Raw genomic sequence first — 17,293 nt, 5'->3', positions numbered from 1 at the left:
GGAAAAGGTAGGATGCACCGAATCAGTACTGTAGAAGGAGATTACCACAGGGGTCCCAGGAAGGTATATTTCCTACATTGCAAATTGGCGATTATAGTTTCATTCCCTTCAGAGGCCCTGAAGTTACGACATGCCTATGGACATTATTTTTTACCACACAGTTAAGAGGTTTATCGATTACTTCCTCCCAGGCTGCAATAATTGATGCATCAAATGCCCTTCATAACAGTGATGAGGTGGGCGGAGCAAGATGGCCAAATAGGAACACCTCCAGTCTCCAGCTCCCAGCGCCAGCGACACAGAATACGGGTGATTTCTGCATTTTCAACTGAGGTACCAGGTTCATCTCACTAGGTAGTGCCAGACAATCGGTGCTGGTCAGCTGCTGCAGCCAGACCAGCAAGAGCTGAAGCAGGGCGAGGCATCGCCTCACCTAGGAAGCGCAAGGGGGAAGAGAATCCCTTTTCCTAGCCAGGGGTACTGAGACACACAACACCTGGAAAATCGGGTAACTCCCACTCCAATACTGTGCTTTACCAAGGGTCTTAGCAAAGGCACACCAGGAGATTATATCCCACACCTGCGCAGGAGGGTCCCACACACACGGAGCCTCCCTCATGGCTAGCACAGCAATCTTCAATCTAACAGCAAGGCAGCAGTGAGGCTGGGAGAGGGGTGCCCACCATTGCTGAGGCTTAAGTAGGTAAACAAAGCCACTGGGAAGCTCGAACTGGGTGGAGCAAACAGTAGCTCAAGGAGGCCTGCCTGTCTCTGTAGACTCCACCTCTGGGGACAGGGCACAGCTAAACAAACAAAAAAAAAGCAGCAGAAACCTCTGCAGATGCAAACGACCCTGTCTGACAGCTTTGAAGAGAGCAGTGGATCTCCCAACACGGAGGCTGAGATCTGAGAATGGACAGACTGCCTGCTAAAGTGGGTCCCTGACCCCTGAGTAGCCTAAATGGGAGACATCCCCCACTAGGGGCAGACTGACACCCCACACCTCACACAGCGGGGTACACCCCTGACACAAAGCTTCCAAAGCAAGAATCAGACAGGTACACGCACTGTTCAGCAATATTCTATCTTCTGCAGCCTCTGTCGCTGATTCCCAGGCAAACAGGGTCTGGAGTGGACCTCAAGCAATCTCCAACAGACCTACAGCTGAGGGTCCTGACTGTTGGAAGGAAAACTAACAAACAGGAAGGACACCCACACCAAAACCCCATCAGTACGTCACCATCATAAAAGACCAGAGGCAGATAAAACCACAAAGATGGGGAAAAAGCAGGGCAGAAAAGCTGGAAATTCAAAAAATAAGAGCGCATCTCCCCCTCCAAAGGAACGCAGCTCATCGCCAGCAACGGATCAAAGCTGGACGGAGAATGACTTTGATGAGTTGAGAGAAGAAGGCTTCAGTCCATCAAACTTCTCAGAGCTAAAGGAGGAACTACGTACCCAGCGCAGAGAAACTAAAAATCTTGAAAAAAGAATGGAAGAATGGATAACTAGAATAATCAATACAGAGAAGGCCATAAACGAACTGACAGAGATAAAAACCATGACACAAGAAATACGTGACAAATGCACAAGCTTCAGTAACCAACTCGATCAACTGGAAGAAAGAGTATCAGTGACTGAGGATCAAATGAATGAAATGAAGCAAGAAGAGAAGTGTAAAGAAAAAAGAGGAAAAAGAAATAAACAAAGCCTTCAAGAAGTATGGGATTATGTGAAAAGACCAAATCTACATCTAATTGGGGTGCCTGAAAGTGAGGGGGAAAATGGAACCAAGTTGGAAAACACTCTTCAGGATATCATCCAGGAGAACTTCCCCAACCTAGTAAGGCAGGCCAACATTCAAATTCAGGAAATACAGAGAACACCACAAAGATACTCCTCGAGAAATGCAACTCCAAGACACATAATTGTCAGATTCACCAAAGTTGAAATGAAGGAAAAACTGTTAAGGGCAGCCAGAGAGAAAGGTCGGGTTACCCACAAAGGGAAGCCCATCAGATTAACAGCAGATCTCTCGGCAGAAACTCTACAAGCCAGAAGAGAGTGGGGGCCAATATTCAACATCTGAAAGCAAAGAATTTTCAACCCAGAATTTCATATCCAGCCAAACTAAGTTTCATAATTGAAGGAGAAATAAAATCCTTTACAGATAAGCAAATGCTTAGAGATTTTGTCACCACCAGGCCTGCCTTACAAGAGACCCTGAAGGAAGCACTAAACATGGAAAGGAACAACCAGTACCAGCCATTGCAAAAACATGCCAAAATGTAAAGAATGTCGATGCTAGGAAGAAACTGCATCAACCAATGAGCAAAATAACCAGTTAATATCAAAAAGACAGGATCAAGTTCACACATAGCAATATTAACCTTAAATCTAAATGGACTAAAAGGTCCAATTAAAAGACACAGACTGGCAAATTGGATAAAGAGTCAAGACCCCTCAGTTTGCTGTATTCAGGAGACCCCATCTCACATGCAGAGACACACATAGGCTCAAAATTAAGGGATGGAGGAAGATCTACCAAGCAAATGGAGAGCAAAATAAAGCAGGGGTTGCAATACTAGTCTCTGATAAAACAGACTTTAAACCATCAAAGATCAAAAGAGACAAAGAAAGCCATTACATAATGGTAAAGGGATCAATTCAACAGGAAGAGCTAACTATCCTAAATATATATGCACCCAATACAGGAGCACCCAGATTCATAAAGCAAGTCCTTAGAGACTTACAAAGAGACTTAGACTCCCATACAATAATAATGGGAGACTTCAACACCCCACTGTCAACATTAGACAGATCAACGAGACAGAAAGTTAACAAGGATATCCAGGAATTGAACTCATCTCTGCACCAAGCGGACCTAATAGACATCTACAGAACTCTCCACCCCAAATCAACAGAATATACATTCTTCTCAGCACCACATCGCACTTATTCCCAAATTGACCACATAATTGGAAGTAAAGCACTCTTCAGCAAATGTACAAGAACAGAAATTATAACAAACTGTCTCTCAGACCACAGTGCAATCAAACTAGAACTCAGGACTAAGAAACTCAATCAAAACCACTCAACTACATGGAAACTGAACAACCTGCTCCTGAATGACTACTGGGTACATAACGAAATGAAGGCAGATAAAGATGTTCTTTGAAACCAATGAGAACAAAGATACAACATACCAGAATCTCTGGGACACATTTAAAGCAGTGTGTAGAGGGAAATTTATAGCACTAAATGCCCACAAGAGAAAGCTGGAAAGATCTAAAATTGACACTCTAACATCACAATTAAAAGAACTAGAGAAGCAAGAGCAAACACATTCAAAAGCTAGTAGAAGGCAAGAAATAACTAAGATCAGAGCAGAACTGAAGGAGATAGAGACACAAAAAATCCTCCAAAAAATCAATGAATCCAGGAGTTGGTTTTTTGAAAAGATCAACAAAATTGATAGACCAATAGCAAGACTAATAAAGAAGAAAAGAGAGAAGAATCAAATAGACGCAATAAAAAAGGATAAAGGGGATATCACCACCGATCCCACAGAAATACAAACTACCATCAGAGAATACTATAAACACCTCTATGCAAATAAACTAGAAAATCTAGAAGAAATGGATAATTTCCTGGACACTTACACTCTCCCAACACTAAACCAGGAAGAAGTTGAATCCCTGAATAGACCAATAGCAGGCTCTGAAATTGAGGCAATACTAAATAGCCTACCAACCAAAAAAAGTCCTGGACCAGATGGATTCACAGCTGAATTCTACCAGAAGTACAAGGAGGAGCTGGTACCATTCCTTCTGAAACTATTCCAATCAATAGAAAAGAGGGAATCCTCCCTAACTCCTTTTATGAGGCCAACATCATCCTGATACCAAAGCCTGGCAGAGACACAACAAAAAAAGAGAATTTTAGACCAATATCCCTGATGAACATCGATGCAAAAATCCTCAATAAAATACTGGCAAACCGAATCCAGCAGCACATTAAAAAGCTTATCCACTATGATCAAGTGGGCTTCATCCCTGGGATGCAAGGCTGGTTCAACATACGCAAATCAATAAACGTAATCCAGTATATAAACAGAACCAAAGACAAAAACCACATGATTATCTCCATAGATGCAGAAAAGGCTTTTGACAAAATTCAACAGCCCTTCATGGCAAAAACTCTCAATAAATTCGGTATTGATGGAACGTATCTCAAAATAATAAGGGCTATTTATGACAAACCCACAGCCAATATCATACTGAATGGGCAAAAACTGGAAGCATTCCCTTTGAAAACTGGCACAAGATAGGGATGCCCTCTCTCACCACTCCTATTCAACATAGTGTTGGAAGTTCTGGCTAGGGCAATCAGGCAAGAGAAAGAAATATAGGGTATTCAGTTAGGAAAATAAGTCGTCAAATTGTCCCTGTTTGCAGATGACATGATTGTATATTTAGAAAACCCCATCATCTCAGCCCAAAATCTCCTTAAGCTGATAAACAACTTCAGCAAAGTCTCGGGATACATAATTAATGTGCAAAACTCACAAGCATTCTTATACACCAGTAACAGACAAACAGAGAGCCAAACCACGAATGAACTTCCATTCACAATTGCTTCAAAGAGAATGAAATACCTAGGAATCCAACTTACAAGGGATGTAAAGGATTTCTTCAAGGAGAACTACAAACCACTGCTCAGTGAAATAAAAGAGGACACAAACAAATGGAAGAACATACCATGCTCATGGATAGGAAGATTCAATATCATGAAAATGGCCATGCTGCCCAAGGTAATTTATAGATTCAATGCCATCCCCATCAAGCTACCAATGAGTTTCTTCACAGAATTGGAAAAAACTGCTTTAAAGTTCATATGGAACCAAAAAAGAGCCCGCATCTCCAAGACAATCCTAAGTCAAAAGAACAAAGCTGGAGGCATCACGCTACCTGACTTCAAACTATACTACAAGGCTACAGTAACCAAAACAGCATGGTACTGGTACCAAAACAGAGATATAGACCAATGGAAAAGAACAGAGTCCTCAGAAATAATACCACACATCTACAGCCATCTGATCTTTGACAAACCTGAGAAAAACAAGAAACGGGGAAAGGATTCCCTATTTAATAAATGGTGCTGGGAAAATTGGCTGGCCATAAGTAGAAAGCTGAAACTGGATCCTTTCCTTACTCCTTATACGAAAATTAATTCAAGATGGATTAGAGACTTAAATGTTACACCTAATACCATAAAAACCCTAGAAGAAAACCTAGGTAATACCATTCAGGACATAGGCATGGGCAAGGACCTCATGTCTAAAACACCAAAAGCAATGCCACAAAAGCCAAAAGTGACAAATGGAATCTAATTAAACTAAAGAGCTTCTGCACAGCAAAAGAAACTACCATCAGAGTGAACAGGCAACCTACAGAATGGGAGAACATTTTTGCAATCTACTCATCTGACAAAGGGCTAATATCCAGAACCTACAAAGAACTCAAACAAATTTACAAGAAAAAAACAAACAACTCCATCAAAAAGTGGGCAAGGGATATGAACAGACATTTATTAAAAGAAGATATGCATACAGCCAACAGACACATGAAAAAATGCTCATCATCACTGGCCATCAGAGAAATGCAAATCAAAACCACAATGAGATACCATCTCACACCAGTTAGAATGGCGATCATTAAAAAGTCAGGAAACAACAGGTGCTGGAGAGGATGTGGAGAAATAGGAACACTTTTATACTGTTGGTGGGATTGTAAACTAGTTCAACCATTATGGAAAACAGTATGGTGATTCCTCAAGGATCTAGAACTAGAAGTACCATATGACCCAGCCATCCCATTACTGGGTATATACCCAAAGGATTATAAATCATGCTGCTATAAAGACACATGCACACGTATGTTCATTGCAGCACTATTCACAATAGCAAAGACTTGGAATCAACCCAAATGTCCATCAGTGACAGACTGTACTGTATATGTGGCACATATACACCATGGAATACTATGCAGCCATAAAAAAGGATGAGTTCGTGTCCTTTGTAGGGACATGGATGTAGCTGAAAACCATCATTCTCAGCAAACTATCGCAAGAACAGAAAACCAAACACCGCATGTTCTCACTCATAGGTGGGAACTGAACAATGAGATCACTTGGGCTCAGGAAGGGGAACATCATACACCAGGGCCTATTACGGTGATGGGGGAGGGGGGATTACATTGGGAGTTATACCTGATGTAAAGGACGAGTTGATGGGTGCTGACGAGTTGATGGGTGCAGCACACCAACATGGCACAAGTATACATATGTAACAAACCTGCACATTATGCACATGTACCGTAGAACTTAAAGTATAATTATAATAAAAAATAATAATAATAATTTTAAAAAAAGAAATTGAACCTAAAAAAAAAAAAAAAAAAAACCACAGTGATGAGGATGGAGCTAGGCGCCATGGCCTGTAATCCCAGCACCTTGGGAAGTCAAGGTAGGATGATCGCTTGAGTTCAGAATTTCAAGCTAGTGAGACTTTGTCACTACAAAAAATAATAATAATATAATTTAATTAGCTAAGTAGCCATTCATGGTGGTGCATGCCTATAATCCCAGCTACTTGGAAGGCTGAGGCAGGACTATTGTTTGAGCCCAACAAGCCAAGGCTGAAGTGGGCTATGATTGTGCCACTACATTCCAGCCTGAGCAACAGAGAGAGGCCCTGTCTCAAAAAAAAAAAAAAAAAAAAGAAAAGAAAGAAAAGAAAAAAAAAAGATTATGATGGTACAGATATTGAGTTCTTACTAAGTATCAGGAGCTGTGCTATGGGCTTTACATGTACTAAATTATTTTATTCTCACAATAACCCTATGATCACACTCATTTTATGGATGGGGAAAGTGAGGCAAAGAGGATACTTAACTTGCCAAAGGACACACAACAGTGCCCAGACTGGAACCAGAGAGTCGGCCTGCAGAACTATACTCTCCACTGCCTCTCTTTTGAGAGGATTTCCAGCAAGCCTTAATGGGCTGATGGCTTTTTTTTTCATTTATTTCCTTGATCAGATCACCCATTACAGAAAATTAGCATTTTACACATCCAGCCTAGTACTTCTGTGGCTCCTCCGGCACTCCCACATGCACACCTTTATCAGCCCTTATATGGATCAAACCAGAGAAATGGGTGGCAAGTCCCATTCGCCACCTCTGGCTGTCTAAGCATTTGATGGATCTCAATCTGCTGCACTTACTGAAGGACCCTCAGAAGTCTCTATATTACCATTGTCCTCAGCACTGTAATGTATGTTCATGCAGATGTATTTTTGACATAAAAACATTTCTGAGATAATCATCACTATATCAAATCAGCACTGTCTGAGGCAGCCCTAAATGAAGTGTGCCTACATATTATTTGTAATTTATCATGTGGTGGTAATATAGTTATGTTTAAGCTGGTTGTTTAATGAAATGCATTCAGTAATATATAATCAATTCTCATTATACTTAATGTTCTTTTTTCCATTTTTGCTATTTTTAGAATATTTTATTATGAAAATTTTCAAACATAGAGAAAAAGTTGAAAGAACTCTGTAGCGAACATCCATACACCTACCACGTGGATTTTTGCAATTAACATTTTGCCATATTTGCTTTTATCATGTACCTGTCCATCTATTCATCCTTCTATCCATCCATCAATCCATCTTATTTTCTAATGCATTTCAAAGTAACTTGCAATACCAGAACATTTCTCTCCAAATGCCTTGACATGCATATCATTAACTAGAGTTTAACATTTGTTTATAGTTCCTTTTTAAGGCAAAAATGTACGTTTAGTGAAAAGCAAAAATATGAAATGCAATAGTTGATGAGTCTGACAAATGTGTATCTGTATGACCCAACCCCTATCAATTTATAGAACATTACATTCATCCCAGAAAGGTCCTTTGTGTTCCTTCCCAGCTGATCCCAGCCCACACTACCACGGAGACAACCACTGTTCTGATTATTTTCACCATAGATTAGCTTTGCTTGTTCTAGAACTTCATATAAGTAGAATCATAAAATATTTACTCTTTTGTACACTTTTTTCACTCACTATAGCTTTTGAGTTTGGGGTTTGTTTTTATGTTTTTTTCATGTTGTTACATGTATGAGTGATTTGTCATTTTTATTGCTAGGCAATATTTGTTGTTTGAATATCCCATACTTGTTTTATTCATGCTCTGATAGATGGACATCTGGGTTGTTTCCAGTTTTTATTTATTATGAATAAAGCTGTTATGAACATTTTTGCACAAGTGTTTTTTCTGTGGACATATTTTTCATTTCTCTTGGGTAAATACGTAGGAGTGGAATTTCTGGGTCACAAATAAGTTGTATGCCTAACGATGTAAGAACTTTCCGACCATTTTCCAGAGTGGCTAAACCATTTTACACATGCACCAACAATGACTAAGTGTGCTGGTTGCTCCACATCCTATCCAACATTAGGTAATACCAGACTTTCAAATTTTGCCCATTCTATTGGATATTAAATGTTGGCCCATGTGGTTTTAACTTGCATTCCTCTGATGACTGATGAGGTTGAGCACATTTTCATGTCCTTATTATTGGCCATTCATATATCTTCCTTTGTGAAAAGTCTGTTCAAATATTTTACTCATATTTTTAGGTTGTTTTCCTTTTTATTATCATAATATCTTTTATAAGATCTAAGTGAAAGAATGCTTTCAAGTCCATAATGCAAAATACATGAACTGGGCTGCCCCAGGTCACATTTTGTCTTTATATTAGTACCTATATTAATACAAATTTTAATTTCTCATTAAAGAAATTTAAACCCAATTTTTCACTGAATTCTTTTTAAGACAAATACATTTAAGCCTCCTCCTTATGATGAACCTGCATATACAGCTGGTATATATAGATATTGAACTCCTAGGCAAATGTTAAACTTCCTGGTCTATGTACACATTTCTATAAGAATATGTATCTATGTATTTCTATATATAGATAGATAGATCACTTCCTCCCATCCTACATCAGTGATTATAATCTTCTGATGATCTATTGTGTTTTCTAGGATCTCTGAACTTCAGAGTTAAAATTCCATATCTTTTCATTTTTTTCCAGACAAGACCCTGATCTCATCTTCTAAAGAACAAGTCTTGACTGACCTTATATGTGAATTAGTTCTCCTGACTAATCTTTTAGGTATTTGTAAATCACCTCACTTGTTCCACCTGACTTCCTAACAATATTGGTCATTTTGGACACTCAGTATATAACTCAGCAAAAGTGTTGTCAATGCAAATCCTTAATATTATAAGGACATGAATAAAATAATATTAATAATATGCACAGAACAGGTTATACAGAAGAAGAGATGAGTAAAGTAGAATGGTTGGGATGCTTTAAGTTGCAAGATAACAGAAACCCAGATGGAATTAGATTAGTCAAAAAGGGAAATGTATTAGTTTGAGTGCTACAAGAAGGGCAAGGCTACAACTGGACCTCAAGACAGACACTTGAATATAAGCTACTTCACAACCAGAAACCTGGATTCTGCCAGGACTTCCCTGTCTCATCATTGCTTTTCTCTGCAAGTTTATTTTATTCTTTTAAATTAGCTGCAAGCAGATGATGAAGAAAATGGCTGCCTAGAGCTACCATTACCTCCAAAGAAGAACAGATCATTCTTTCACTGGTTCCTAGTTTAAAAATCCAAATGATGAGCTCTGACCACCTTTTAGCCATCAGCTGGAACCAGGTGTAATGTCTGTGGAAACATGGTAGTCACATTCAAACCAACTGACTGGAGTGCTAGAAGGAGCATTTCCCAGAAGGAATGGAAGAAGAGTCAAACCCGGGAAGCAGACAACATAATGGAGATTCGCTACAGATAGTATAACCAGAGCCCCAAAATGACTCAGGCACATGACGGAGAATGAAGCTACAAAGGTAGAGAAGGATTGAGGGAAAAGCTTAATGTAGGAGGATAAGAGCAAAAGCCTATTTCTGTGGAGACAGAGCTCTCTCTGTTGCTTCCTTTAGATAAGATCTTTTAAGAAATATGTAATAATAGTCCTAAAATGTTCTATCTCCTCACTCCCCACACCTAACAAAAACACTCAGTGTAACACAGGGAAAATCCTAACCCCCCTTTATTCAACCATCTCCAGTCCATTTTTCTGCTGTTTCTCCTCAACTAATATGCCAAAATACCACATAAGATTTTATGTAGCCCAATAAGCCCAACCTTCCACTTTCTGACATAATTATAAGTAAACAAACAAAAACAAAGGAAGCCAGTCACAACTTTAAGACACACTATTTCCTTAAAACAAAGATAACCACCTTTGAGGTGGATTGAATTTATTTTTCAACAACACTGATGTAGCCTAAATGATCTGGAGAAGAAAATGCAGAAATAGTTGAATCAAACAGAAATTAATTAATTAGGCTGACAGTTGGCTAAAACAATAACTTACCCCACTCTAAGTGACTAGGTTAATTTTTTAACCAAAATAAATATATTTATGTGCTGAATCCAATAATGGTTTAATATTTGATTTTTAATGCAGTATTTCTACTGTGTGGTACATCCTTAGTAGATGCTTGTTAAATAAGTGATGCAGGGTCCATGGAAACAGAAAGAAAGAAAAACATACCTCTTCCTTTAGGAAGGAGGTCAAGAAAAGCTTCGTGAGTTCATTAAGGGAACAAGGTGGGTAAAAAAATTGTAGATAACTAAAGACTATGTGCAAAAACACTGGTCTGAACAAGCTTGGAAATGCCAATTAGTTCACTATAATAAGAATGGAGAGGACAAATGGGAGAGTGGTGAGAGATGCATTAAGAAAAATTGGCAGAGGTCAAATCATAAAAGGTTTTATAAGTCATGTTAACAAATTAAATCTTCATTCTAAAAATAATGAGGAGCCTCTAAAGATGTTTAAGCTGAGAGCAGGTGAGAGAGAGGAAAAAATAGTATTTGCCAGTTTTCACATTTTATAAAAATCATGCCGGATGTTGAATTTTGACTTTGAGTCATGAGAAAACAAATTGAACAGTTCTAGGCCAGAAGTTCAGGAGAGTAATTATAGGTGAGTATTATATTAATTTATGAGTTAAATGATGAAAGGCCTAAATTGAGAGATTATGAAGTATTTTGTCAGAATAAATGATAGGATTTGAATCTTGGAAATGAGGGAGATGAAGAGACTAAAAGTTCCCAGCTTCTAGTCTGGGAGCTAGCCTATGTTGGTGCCACTATCCAAGATCAAGAATAGGGAAGGAGAAAGTTTACAAGAGGACAGTAATTAGCTCAATTAGGACATAGTATGTTCCCTGGGATACATCCATGTGAATCATGTGCCCAGGAGGCAGTTGGAATTGTGTGTCTATCATTTGAGAGAAAGAACTGAGTTAGAGAAAAAGATTTGGAACTACAAGCAGAAAGGTGATAATTGAAGCTATGAATTTGCATGAGGCAATCTAGGGGAGCATAAGAAATTAAAAAGAAGATGCCCTAGGACAGGGGCCTGATTATGTCCAATTTGTTTTTTCTTTAGCCTGTTTCTCAATAAGGTACCTATTTATAAAAATTAAAAATATGAAAAAATGCACTTCAACTGAAAAATTAGCATAGGACATAAAGGGATAATCTGTTACACGAAAAATACAATACAGTACACACATAGAAGGTGTGGTTAATTCACTTGGAACGGGGTTCAACAGCGCAACCCCCTCAAAGGATCTTGAGTGAAAACCCTCTACTCTCAGCTCAAGTGGGTAGTGGATATGAGAAGACACAGATGGCATCTTTCACATACATATTCTCCCTGAAGGCCAAGTGCTAACCACAGAACTTTTTGTACTGATGCTTAGATAGCTACAGAGTGTCCTGAAGGCAGTTCTGAATGGCCTATGAGCCATTTGTCCAGGTCATGAAAGGCATCCATGATGTAAGAGATGCACTAAGTTAAAGGTAAGTAGCAGGGCTGCAAACAATAGTTGCCATGGGATGAAATGCCGTGAGAAAGCAGCAAGTTGGGGCATGAGTTTCTTATGAGCCAGTAAGAAAGGTGGACCTCAAAATTTTCTGTAGCATGCTCACAATGACTTGAATGATAGGCAGAATTATATTATTGAAACATGGGCATGGACATGAAGCTAACCACCTTTTACTAGCGTGATACACTTCTCTGACATGGCAAATCTCTGAAGGGAAAAATGAGCCTGCCCCCTTGGGTTCTCAAACAAACATTTTTCAGAGTTGATCCAGACATACTGCAGGAGGCTTATAAAACCTATCCAAAGCTGGGATCTATGTGACAGTAAGTCAGAGAAGTAGACCATGTTACCCAAGAAGACCATAATGCTTCAACATTCATCCAAGATGTAATTCACTGGGTGTCAGAAGATGGCCGTGTAGTTCATATGCCAAATAGTCTTACCACGTATTAGGACTCATCAAAATACACCTGCAAAGATGGCATCTATATGCCACCTTTCTAGGAACAATGATAAAACTGTCCTGGTTGTCAAATTTCATACTTACTCCCCACTTTCGAGAAAATAGTGATAATGATGATAAGAGCTACCATTTATTGAGGACCTATCATGTGCCAAACCCTGTGCTGAGAACTGTGCATGTATTAGTTAATTTAATTCTCACAACAGCCCTGTGGTAGATAAACAAGACTTATAGCAACTTCCACAAGGTCACATAGTTAGAGAGTAGTAGAGTCAGAAATCAGAGCCTGATCCTCCTGGCTCCAATGTCTGTGTTATTCACTTTATATTATATATTGCCTGTTCTACTGAGAGCCAGTAAGTGTTGTATATGATGAGCATGTTGAAGTAACAGTTGTCTTGCCAGAAATGGTGAACACCATTCCACCATTCTTTTTATTATAAAAGAGAACCAAAATAGCCCCGCAGGAGATGATAAATCTTCCACTGTAAGTGTTGTCATACTTGAAAACAACTTCAGTCTTAAGTTGAAAAGAAAGAACAGCGTTGGTTCTGTGGCAGCAGAAATGCCAGGCTTGACCGGGTGCAGTGGCTCACACCTGTAATCCCAGCACTTTGGGAGGCCGAGGAGAGCAAATCAGCTGAGGTCGGGAGTTCGAGACCAGACTGACCAACATGAAGAAACCCTGTCTCTACTAAAAAATACAAAATTAGCCAGGCATGGTGGCGCATGCCTGTAATCCCAGCTACACAGGAGGCTGAGACAGGAGAATCTCTTGAACCCAGGAGGTTGTGGTGAGTCGAGATCATGCCATTGCACTCCAGCCTGGGCAACAAGATTGAAACTCTGTTTGAGATAAAGAAAAGGAAAGGAAAGGAAAGGAGAGGAGAGGAGAGGAGAGGGGAGGGGAGGGGAGGGGAGGGGAGGGGAGGGGAGGGGAGGGGAGGGGGAGGGAAGGCTCGAGCTCTATCACATCCCATCGCAGTGATGGGCACAGAAAGTGAAGGCCAAGTCTTTCGACTTCCCACATGAGAATTCTCAACCGTTTGCAGTAGAGTTGTTTGGAATTCCTGGCAGAGAGGAGGCAAATGGAATGGCACATAGCTGGGAACAAGCAAATGTTGGTGGCAGAAATGTGAAGTGACTTAAAACATGTCTGGAGCATACTCAGGGGGAAGTTAAAGTAGCTTGAACATCCAGTGAAAAGTAGACACAAGCATTCTTGACTAACTCTTTAGATACATGTTAAGGAGGACCTTCTCTTCAGAATGTGGCCTCACAAATAAGGACACCCATGAACCATGTCTGAGCTCTTGAGTCAGATAGAGAGCCTGGCCTGCTAAAACAAGGCTTCATCCACAGAGCTGCCCAATACTTCATCACGGAAGCTAGAGTCCTTGGCTAGGAATACCTCTGAAATGCAGAACACCAATTCTTAAACTGGGACTTAAAAGATAGTAAGAGTGGGAGACCCATTGTTCCCGGTGGAATTATAAGTCTGGACTGCCAGCAGCAGTGGATATACATACATTTATACTTACACACACTATGTGTGCCCACATGCACACACCAACAGAGATGGGTATACCACTAGTATTGTCTCCGCTCTGAGGACAAAGTCTACCAATTCAGGAAAGTGTTAAAGATTTCAGTACCAGTTCAGTGCGAAGAACTCTCCTGAGGCTTCCTTGGAATTCAGCCCCCCAAAAAACCTGAGTTATTCCATTTTACCTCCAGGGCAAGAGGCCAGAACAATCACTGACCCCCAACTCATGCTGAAGCTTATGGATATCACTGATGGCATTCCCATCTGCTGTCACAGGGGATAAAGAATACCAACAATTACAATGTGCTTTGAAAACACAAAATATCTAATAAAATTTTCTTCTTTTTTTCTGGAATCACTTTCTATTTAGTTTCAACAAACAAATATATATATACACACACATTCTATATATATAGCTAAGGGTAATAATAATATTCTTCCTAATACTGTGGCCATTGTCTGTTCTACGACTACTAAAAATTTTTTTCTTCCTACTTTTAGTTTAGGCTCAGGAGGTACATGTGCAGTTTGTTACACGGGTAAATTGTGTGTCACTGGGGTTTGGTGTACAAATGATTTCATCACCTAGGTAGTAAGCATAGTACCTGATAGGTAGTTTTTTTATCCTCATCCTTCTCCCACTCTCCACTTTCTGGTAAGCCCCAGTATCTATTGTTCCCCTCTTTGTGTCCATGTGTACTCAATGTTTAGCTTCCACTTATAAGTGAGATTTGGTTTTCTATTCCTGCATTAAGTTTTTTTTTTTTTTTTCTGTATTTGGTTTTCTGTTCCCGCATTAAGTTCTTTAGGATAATGGCCTCCAGCTGCATCCCTGTTGCTGCAAAGGACATGATTTCATTCATTTTTATGGCTGCATAGTATTCCATAGTGTATATGCACCACATTTTCTTTATCCAGCCCACTGTTGATGGGCATCTATGTTGATTCCATGTCTTTGCTATTGTGGATAGTGTTGTGATGAACATATGAGTGTATGATTTCTTTGGTTATAGATCCAGTAATGGGATTGCTGGATCAAATGGTAATTCTGTTTCAAGTTCTTTGAAAAAACTCCAAACTGCTTTCCACAATGGCTGAACTAATTTACATTCCCACCAGCAGTAAGCATTCCCTTTTCTCTACAACCTCACCAACATCTGTTATTTTTTGATGTTTTAATAATAGCCATTCTGACTGGTGTGAGATGGTATCTCATTGTGGTTTTGATTTGCATTTCTCTAATGATTAGTGATGTTGAGCATTTTTTCATATGCTTGGTGGCCACATATATGTCTTCTTTTGAGAAGTGTCTATTCATTGTAACTTATAAAATTGCACATGGAAATGGCACAGAAAAGTTGTGATTATATCATTTGTTCCCTAACGGTCACTCCTGAGATTCAATATGAAGTTATTATTTGATCCTGTCCACAAGGAAATAAGAATATTATTTCACTCCTACCACCTATGAGGAAATTCAGCCTTTCGTGGACCTCTGCTGAAAAAACTAGTCCTCAGAAAGTCAAAGCCTCATCTGTAAGATGATTTATAGAAATTTAAGGAACAGAGTCTTGAGATCTGGGAATAAACTGAATACTTTTAAAAACAGTTTAAATAGTGTTCTCATTCCATTATCAGAAATGATTGACTACTTCTGAATATGTAATAATTTTCCAGATTATCTTCCACAACTGTAACTTTTACGCTGGAAACTGGACTTTTATTATAGAATGGCACTGTGACAACTGAGTTTTCTTTAGACAGTAAATGAATTGACAGTTATTTTGTATCAACCAGACATTTAAATATTTATATGCAAAATCATAATTATGTAAACATTTGACAAAATATTCTAACCCAGAATACACACTGAAGAGAATATTCCTGAATCATTTCTTCTGACTCACTGACCAACTATTACATCTGTTTAATATCTATAGCTCTGATCTTTTGTTTGGGTCAATTTCATATTTTCCAGGTTTAGCCAGATTTCAAATTTAATCAATTTCCTAAATTTCAAATTTAATCAATTCCCTAAATTAACTTTATAATCAACTGTCACATCTCTTTTCATTCAGAAAGAAGGAGGGCAGAAGTTAGAACTCCAAAAAACTAAGTAAGTTGCTTAGCCACTCTGGAATTAACTTCTTCATTTGTAAAATCGTGTAGGTGGGGGAGGGAGGAATTCTGTAAAATTCTATGAGAACTGCTAGAATTTGAAATCATTTTCATTTTCTTGATTTGTCTCTCAACTTTTCATCCCTATTTGTCTCTTGATTACACTCAAAATCCTCTCATTTACCTTGTTAATTCCCTTTTCCATTCTCTTCAGTGGCCTTTCAAAACTTTCTCTTCCTCTAGGTTCTTAAAATCCCCAATCACAAGACTCCACTTCTAGTTAGCCACTTTTCTGAGAAAACTGGAGCCATTTCAAGTGTTTTTCTTTGTACTTCCTTTCTCTTCCCCTCTGAATTCCTTCGTACTGTATATTGTATTTTACCTTTCAATCTTTGGCTCCAGGATTAAATGAATGTCTCTCCTTCTGGCAAGGTCATGTCCTTCACCTTTACTCTTGATCATGAACCCTTCCAAATCCTTACTTCCTTGCTCCTTCCATTCCTTCTTGAATCTTTGATTTCTCCAGACCAGTGATCTCTTCTTCTGCCTCCTCAGGTAGATGAAGTCTTTAAAAATAAACAAACAAACCAAACCTTCTCTGGACTCTGCCCCCTCCCACAAGTTTCCTCCTCTTATCATCCCTTCAAAACTCAAACTATTAGAAGAGTGGTCTACCTTTGCTTTCTATATTTCTTCACTTGCCCCTTACTCACAAATTCCATCTAGGATCACAAATGACCTCCTACACACCAAACCAACTTCATTCTCTCAAGCTTCCTACAACATTTAAAACTATTGATGGCCTTATGCCTCCTGAAACCCTCCATTCCTATGGTTTTTCTTTTGACCCTGTATTATCCTGCTTCTCCTGAGACTGTCCTGGCCATGCCTTCTCTGATTATTCTTGACTCTCCTGCCATGTGACACAAGCTCTTCACTATGGTTTTAGCCTTAGTCCTCCTCTCTGCACCCCCTCTGTCTATCCATTTATAATCCACTTCTTTGGGACTCTACTGACACCTGAATCTCCTGTCCAAAAGTTCTCTCCCAAGCTCAACACGTACATCTCTACCTGAAAGATAACTTCACCCATAACCCTAGAGTTTCCTCAAA

At 39.2% G+C, this 17,293-nt stretch overlaps 1 long non-coding RNA gene across 1 annotated transcript in view; it reads right to left on the bottom strand.

Moving 5' to 3' along the window:
* Positions 1-16,748, bottom strand: part of LOC141408628 (uncharacterized) — a 79,667-nt gene extending 62,919 nt beyond the window's left edge. Inside the window, exon 1 of the long non-coding RNA XR_012424508.1 lies at positions 16,563-16,748. This is a non-coding gene — a long non-coding RNA (uncharacterized lncRNA). The remainder of the gene's footprint in view (positions 1-16,562) is intronic.
* Between the last annotated feature and the right edge of the window lie 545 nt (positions 16,749-17,293).

This window comes from Macaca fascicularis, chromosome 15, assembly GCF_037993035.2.
Source record: "Macaca fascicularis isolate 582-1 chromosome 15, T2T-MFA8v1.1".
Classification (NCBI taxonomy): domain Eukaryota; kingdom Metazoa; phylum Chordata; class Mammalia; order Primates; family Cercopithecidae; genus Macaca; species Macaca fascicularis.
Note: the sequence above shows the minus strand (reverse complement) of the source record. Positions and strands in the feature narration are given on the sequence as shown.